Source organism: Nesoenas mayeri (genome assembly GCF_963082525.1).
Source record: "Nesoenas mayeri genome assembly, chromosome: 5".
Classification (NCBI taxonomy): Eukaryota; Metazoa; Chordata; class Aves; order Columbiformes; family Columbidae; genus Nesoenas; species Nesoenas mayeri.
Window position 1 is genome coordinate 36,907,971 of NC_137548.1, and position 8,430 is coordinate 36,916,400.

Here is an 8,430-nt window from a genome sequence, read left to right on the forward strand (position 1 = left end):
GCTATAAAGTTGGTGAAGGATTTAGAGGGGAAGCCGTATAAGGAAGGGCTAAAGTCACTAGGTTTGTTCAGGCTGGAAAAGAAGAGGCTGAGGGGAGACCTCATTGCAGTCTACAGCTTCCTCACAAGGGGAGGAGGGGCAGGCGCCGAACTCTTCTCTTTAGTGACCAATGACAGAACTTAAGGGTATGTCAGGAAGATGTGCCAGGGGAGGTTTAGGTTGGACATTAGGAAAAGGTTCTTCACCCAGCAGGTAGTGGAGCACTGGAACAGGCTCCCCAGGGAGGTGTCATGGCCCCAAGCCTGACAGTGTTCAAGAAGAGACTGGATAACACTCTCAGACACATGGTGTGAACTGTGGGGTTGTATTGTGCAGGGTCAGGAGTTGGACTCCGTGATCCTTGTGGGTCCCTTCAAAATCAGGACATTCTATGATTCTATGAACTGGCACTTCAGCTGCAGCTCCCTGCTTTCCTGGGAAGACTTGGGCAGCACTGCACCAGTCTGAGGTGTTCCCCACTGGCCTCTGCCCTGTGCAGACCCTGTATGTGGGGATGGATGATGGTGCCCACTGCAGCATCCTCAACACCTGGCACAGCTGCTGGTACCGGTGACGGGGATTTGCTCTGTATGACATCTGGGTTTTACACAGGAAAACGCGGCGTGTGCTGGCACAGCCGTGGAGTCAGCTCCCCTCATCTACATCACCAGCCCTGCTGCTGCTCCCCACAATGCGAAAGGCAGAGCCCCGGTGTCCTACCTCCTGCCACACTTCAGGGAGCAGCTGCATTTTTAAAAAAGGTCAGACTGGGCACAGCACAAGGCTTCTAGGAAAACAGGGGCCATGCCAGCCAAGCTGGCAGCCCAGCACCCAGTGGAGGGAGCACTTTTTTGCAAAGCTAATTCATGCCCTGCTAGTCAGTTGACTTCTGTGAGCTTCTGAAAAAGCTGAAAGGAACACGTAGGAACTACAGTAAATATATGCTTTCAAAAGGTTTTTTGATAAAGGCCTTTCCAAGAATGAAAGAAATTTGGCAGTCATGGGTTGAAAAGTCCTGTCGTGGTTTGAAAACTGAGTCAGATCTGATAGGAAGGGGAAAATAATCCATTAAAAGTAAATAACCAGTGTTCCAGTGGGGAAAGAAAAGCTTATTGGAGTGGGCGGTGGGGCTGTGCCTGGAGTAGACTAACGCGTCCCTCCAAACACTGTTTCGAAAAACAGAAATATGGGAAGAGGGATAACGAAGCAACAATATTTGCTGCCAACAGAGCACCATGTATTTTAACTGCAAGCAAGGCTTGGCAGGGCTGGGAGGAATTCCAGAAGCTTCTAACTAAACTTGGAAACCAAACCACAATGACGGAGAAAGTTGAGCGCACACAAATGCCAAAGCAAGCCTTTTCAGAAGAAATTGGGCAAGCTTCTCACTGTGAATTAGATGTTAGCTTGCAGGGGTCAGCAGTGGGCATGGGCAATGACTGTTCAAGCATTGCATGTGAAAGACCTGCATGCTGGGTCAACATGAAAAATATGTCACCGTGTAACCTGGTCACACATCACAGTCCATGCCCACTTGCACACCTTGAATCAGGACCTAAAGAAACATTGTAGTATTGACCATGCTGAGTCAGATCAAAAGTCTACCAAAGGCAGCATGGAAGAACAGAAACAGGATCAGAAGTAGAGCTGGGTGGAGGACTTCTTCTTGTGAAGTGAGATCGAGGAGTATAATATTATTTCATTTGCACCAGGGAAGCAGAGGGCTACAAAACAATGATTCCCTTTAGCAACCACTGGCTGATGCTTACAGTTTATTTGTGCCATGCAAGGGAAAAAGAAAGACATAAAGGTGCTTTTAAAAATAGTTGCAAGGGAAGTTTGTGCTTTGCCACCAGTCTACTTTGCAGTACTGTTCCCTGCTGGATGTGATCTCCTGATAAGCTTGTACCTGGCCTGAGCTCAGCTCTGCATGCCAAGCCACCCATAGCAGTGTACAGCTCTGGACTGCCAAGACCCGCTTTTGCAGAGGCTAAATGTAGCTCCCCTGTGGGCAACATCCAGCCCCAGACAGCAGCTGGTGAAGCCCAGGATGTGCACTGAATGCCTGCTCAGCATCAGCACCTGGCCGTTGCAGAGTGGGGGACAAACACTGTCCCTGGCAGGGTGTGGTGACACCAAGACCCATGCAATGAGAAACGGAAGGGGTGTGTGTGTGTAAATAATTTACTAGTATGACCTAAATGCTACAAGGCCTTTGTTTATTTTTATGAAGTCAATAAAGAACCACGCGGATTGTGAGACTGGAGTTCGGGGACCAGAGGCTGAGAGGTGACACAGAGCAAAGGCATCTGACCCCTCTGTGAGGGAAGGCAGCTGGGCTGGGAGTGGAAGGCCACCATCCAAGTTTCCAACATTTCCTGCCTTCAGAAAGCTTTGCAGAGAAACGAGAGAGGGAGAAATGCCACATATCTACAAGTGGCTGCCCCAGAGAAGTGGGAGCTTCACCACATGCTCCGTGGAGGGGCCAGGGAGGGGAGATTGTTTGCTGGATGATGCCTGTTGTGTGTTTCAAGCAGGCTTTCTCACTGCCCCCAGCCACCAGTGCTGCTCTGGGGCCCTGGGTCCGTGGAGAGGTAGGCTTTTGGCTGAGAAACAAAAGTGAAGCCTGGACTAATTGTCATCGAAGAAGAGCTAAGTGTGCTCCTCATGAGAGCAGAGACGTTGGGCCTGGTGTCTGGGCTGCCTTACAGTACAGGTGATGAGCGCTGATGGGATGCTGTGATGACCTGCTCCACAGCATGGGTTCCTTGACCTTGCCGAGCCCAGGCAGTCTTGGAAATCATCAGCAGGGCGCTCCCTCCTAACAGATCCTCTGCTTTCTGTAAGGGGGCAAGAGGTGTTGTACACACTTGAAGACATTGATTGCTGGCTACTGGAGTCATGAGAAGAGGAAGGCTACTGCTCCTACTTGTCCCTGCATTTTTTTTTTTTCTCTTAAGACTCTGCTCCATAGATCATATGGTTATAAGAGAATCTCATTTTTCAGTTAAGCAAAGTATGCTTTTCCTGCTAGCTAGTACAGAGAAAAACATGAAAGCATGAACCAAAGACTAGAGATCCAAAAGGCAAACATGCATAATTCAACGTTATTGGTTTTAATTTTAGAAATTATGTTATTTGACAATATTTTGAAACCCGACTCTCAAATGTTTGGGATTAGCTCTCTGGGAAAGGGGAGGATGTTGGCCCTCTAGTGTCACTTGGGAAATGCCAAGATCCCAGCCCACAGCTCTGCAGGGGAGGTGTTACTTGGCAAGTACCTAGAACTTAATCAGAAGTTTGGGACCACCTTCAAGGGGCTCAGGGAGAAAAGCAGATCAGTTTTTCTCTTTCAGTACTCCTGCATGTGGCCGATCCATCTGGATAGCAGGTCCAGCAGTAACTCCTGGCAGCAGGAAGCTCTCCCCTTCCACAGCTACCTGACGTCCCGTGTGAAGTGAGAGTTCAGCCAATGGTACAGGTACTCGTGACAAGTGTCCACCCAATGTAATTTCTACAGTAACTGGTGTCTTCATGTCTGCCATAACCACTCTCCCTGCTGGCCCTGCAGAGAGTACTGAAATTACCAGGATATAAATTTCACCATCAAAGTGTCCTTCCAGCTGAGGCTTTGCACTGCTCTGTAATAACAACACAGCAACACAGGCACAACCTGTGCCACTTTGTTTCTTACTGTACTTTATCTGTGGATGGACAATTGCTGTCTCCATGCCTAGAGAGTGAATGTTGTTAGGTATCTTAATTTTTTTTTTTTTTAAGGCATGTGTCTCCAAAATTCACTGTCTTTCAGTTTCTGTACATCTAGCTGCAAAATTGTACCCACTAATTGTTACTGAACTTTGCAGTTGGTTGGTGCGCCAGTACAGTGCTGGGATGCTGGGTGGAGTTGTGCAGCTCCATCCAAGTTCAGATGTGTTCAAGATGTGTGGCTCAAAGATGACCAGTCTGTCACCTCTAATATTGATGATGAATCCAAATCTTGCAGATTCAAGCTGTGGTACATACAACAGTGTCTGTTGCAAATGCAGCTGTTCCAAAAGGCAAACCAGAATTTCTAAGTGCCACTAAAATGGAGAAGGTGTGGGTGTGGTGGATGGCAAAGGCTTTTTTGGTGAAACTGTTCAAAAAAAGCAAGTCTGATGATGAAGGGAGGGTCCCACAGTCACCTCCAGCAGTAGAAGCTGAATGAAAGCAGCAGCAGCAAAAGCTAGCAATGCACCACAAGCGAAGTGTCCAGGCTAAATCAGGCCAACAAAAATAGCTGTGCGGGTGAATGAATATGCCAATCTAAGCCACATTTCCTGAAGCAGTTGAACCCTCAGCCACAAAGCTTGTCCTAGGAAGAAAGGCTGTTGCAATGACGATGTTATGGAAGGACATAGCTCTTCCTTATAGCTGAACTCTATAGGGTTATGGCTAGTTTGCATTTGTGAAGTGCATGTTTTTCCATCTCTCTTTAGTACCAGAAAAAGCAAAAAATGGCTGTTTCTGTGCATGTGTGCACTGGTGAGCACATGTATGAGACTAGGAAGAACGCGCATATTTGTGTGTGCTTGTGATGGCTTAAGGAATTGTGTACGTGCACAGGCACAAGTGCTAGTGAACATGTGAACAAGACACCGAGTGGCCATCACGTGGCTATGTGAGCATCCCAGACTGCAGAAGGAATGGCGTGGGCTGGGACAGGGTGCAGGTTGCGCAAGGGCTGCGCGGGTGCTCGCTGATGTGAACCATGGGGCGTGAGGGCCCATGGGGTGGGAGGGCCGAACAATGCTGCGCACAAGTGACCGTGCAACCATGGGAAGGGAGGCGAGTGCCAGCACAGAGCGGCGTGTGAGGCACCCTTGTGCTGGTGGGGAGATGCAGAAAGGCTTCTTCCCAAATGTTTATACAATACGGTTTGGCTCAGCAAAGAGTTAATGTGGTAAAGAAGAGTCTAGAAGGGCTCCTGCCAGCTATAAACAGAGCAATCAGCATACACAGGATGTGGCAAGCAGCTAAAGGCGTCCCGTTATTAACTTCACTTTTATTTCAAGGGGATTCACTTCTCTGTTCTGTTTCCCATTTGGGAAGTGAAACCTAAGATCATGGCACCATTAAAAAAAAAATGGTCACAGCTCATTTGTTTTTCTACTTTATTCTTTCTTTTCTTTAAAAAGTTACTTTGCTTTTCCTTGACTGTAATTTATTGAAACTTCTGGTAACACATTAAATCTTCACTCTCTTGTTTCTCTCCTGAGGAATTATCTCATTTGCTCTCATTTGAAACTGTTGACTGTGAGGGGAGTGTTTACACCGCACAGCGTGCTCACAGTGTGGTGCAACCCTGAGTGAAGGGAACAACGCGGGTTCCTCCTTAGCACAGCCAGAGCCAGCCTGTGCACTGCTCACAAGGTGCTTTGTAAACATTTATTCATTCTTGTACACACTCTCCCTTCCCTCCCCCATCAGGTGAGGAAATGTTATTGTCACCATTTCACAGATGGAAGAAGTGAAGGCAGATAGGTTGGGTGACTCACCCGCAGCCGCTGAGGCAGATCTAGAGCTGAGGTGTTAAGCTCCCAGCCACGTAATTTAACCCAGCAGGTCACGTTCCCACCCAGGGCTGACAACATAGGTAGTGCGTGCTCCATCTACCTGCCACCCACTTGTCCTGCAAAGCAGCAACGCTCATCTCACATTTACAAAATGAGATCAGATTGCTGTGGCTTACTGCATGTGATGGTGTCATCAGAGTGCAATATATTATTATGATATCATGATGTTAGTATGCCTGAAACTAACGCAAGGCCACGCACAGATCAGAGGTAGGCAGTTGAAAATCAACGACCGTGTGCTCTTCAACCACATCACACACACACACCCTGTACCAGGGTGTTGGTTGATCCAGTACACTGCAAGGATCTGCAAACAATCTGCATGCTGAACTGGGTCCCCCCACCTTCACTGTTGGGGCCTGGGTTCATTTCTGTCCCTTACAGTCCCGGTGACTGAAGTAGGAAAGATGGCTCCATCAGGCAGTGGAAGGAAAATGTTTTCTTCTCCAGTGGAAATGGCTCTCAAAGCACATGGTCAGTAGATAAAGATCATGGCTCGAGTTCCCCAGTGAGGCTGGTTGGTTTTGAGTGCTGAGCACTTACTGGAAACCAAGCCTCCTAAATGTGGTTCACTACAAGCACTCGGGAAACTGAGCCTTCCGTGTCTCATCACAGATGAACATCCAGAGACACATGTCACCACTGTTTCCTTCTGCCTTGCTATTTAAAATCCTTGCCAATCCTTGCCCCTCCCACACACAATCAAGAACAACAGCAATAAAAAAACCCCTGCTTTTTATCATCTTCGTTTGCTTTTCACGCTGTTTACACGGGGCGTGATTTCACTCATGTCCAATTCATCCCAGACAACTCCGATTAGTCAGTTCCACTTTCTGAGACAAGCTGGCCTGGCTGGCGGCTGCTCAGGCCCTGCAGGATGCTGCTGCAACCAGCCTCACGCTGGAGGGGTGAGGTTAGCTTTCTCTATATGAATCTTAACTTTCGTTTTTAAGTAAAACACTTGGTATTTTCTTGTTTTGAATATAACCTTTGTAACAGGTCATTCAAATGAAGCTGGTGTTGCTTTTTGCCTTGCCATGCGCAAAACTTGTTTCTGTTGCCATGGCGGAGTCTGCAGAAAGATCCTCCTTGATTTCTGTGGGCTTTGGGGGCTCAGGGGCTGTTATCACACCTGTTGAGAGCAACACAAAAATGCCCACTAATTTCAAGGTGTGAGAGATTAGGGTCTCAGAAATACTCGGAGGGGGGAAGGGAATGCATTGGAGTGCCTGGACTGGTCAAAGGCCTCCCTACATCTCCTTCTACCATGGTGTGTGGTTTTTGGGGCACACTGGGACTTTACCGCTGTAGGGCAATAGAAAGGCAGAAGAGTCTTGAACATCTGGAAGGACGATGACTCGCTCTTCTTCCTCTGGCTCTCCTTTAGAGACTCAGTGCCACCCAAACTGTGCCAGAGACCTGGGTTACAGAGAGTCACAACACCACCATTCTGGGCAGTAGCCTCTGGAGTTGAGGTTTCCTTTTCTTGCTGAGAGTTAAATGGGAGTTTTGAGGACATGGAGGAAGGCAGGGTGGCTGACACTGTGACAGGTGGCAGGAGAGAATGGGCTGGTGTATGGAAGAGCCTCAAGTCAGCAGCTTTTGTCCACAGAAACAGAAGACCCTCTGTTGTCATACTGGCAGAGAGTTAACCTCGTAGTTAAAATATTACTGGGCTCTACCTGCTCTTATCCTTCCACAGTGCAAGGGGCAAGGGGCTTAGTAGGTCAACTGACTAGTACCTGACAGCAACTAAAGGGACCTGGTCAAGGCCGAGAATTTGACCTGTGACTCCTTGGTTAGATCCTTTTCTACAGTTCATGTAATTTTTTTACAGCCCTTGTTCATGCTTCAGTGTGTTTGGTGCTAAACAGAACAAAGTAAACACCTTGCAGAGAAGAAAGCCCAGGCACAAGCTGGGTATGTTCAGTGCAGGCTTCATTGGCCGTCCTGCCATAACACAAGGTACTCATGGTGCTCCTGAGAGCGGCCTCGGCATTGCTGGCTGGTAGATGCAGATTGAGTTCTGAGAACAGTGCAAAACAGTGCCTAAATGTCAGGAGTCTCCAGTGGAGAAGACAGCTGTGCCAGCTATGAGAGACAAATAAAGCAACTAGTTGAGAAGGAGTCACAGATCCAGAACAAAAGCCCAGGCGATACCCTGCCTTTTTCTCATAAGAGGTTTATAGCCAACACCCCATGGCGCTAATAATCAGTGCCCTGGGTAGCACGGGGCTTGTTTGCTGCTGGCATTGCCACTCTGCCTACCCTGGCCACAGACCTCTGCTCCCAGACCTGAGCAACCAAGACTGCAAGTCACAGTTTTGCTGGCCGAAAGCTTTCTAAATGGGAACAGGGAGCAGTCCTCACTATCTCTACAGGTTCCAGCTTGGCAATATGTGCTACACCCATTCATCTAAATGCAGAATTAGCTCTGAAACTAATGATAAGGCTTTAAATGCCGTCACACAGCTAATTTATTTCCCCACTGTCTCAAAGCGCTTCCCAGGTGCTGAAAAGCTTAGCTGCCAAAATCTCCATAGCCTGTGCTGACAACCTCAGCGACACAGCTCTGCATTGCATCATCTTTCCTACTTGTGCAGGTCCAAAGTGCTTTCAGCCATTAATGTGCTCAGCCTTGGAGCCCCTCGTCATGGTGAGGGGCTGTTGTCCCCCTGATGCAGCCAAGGAGAGCTGAGGCCCAGCATGGAGAAATTACTTCTCCCTTGCTCACAGGGGAAGGGGGCTCTGGAGCACCACCATCAGCTGGTGT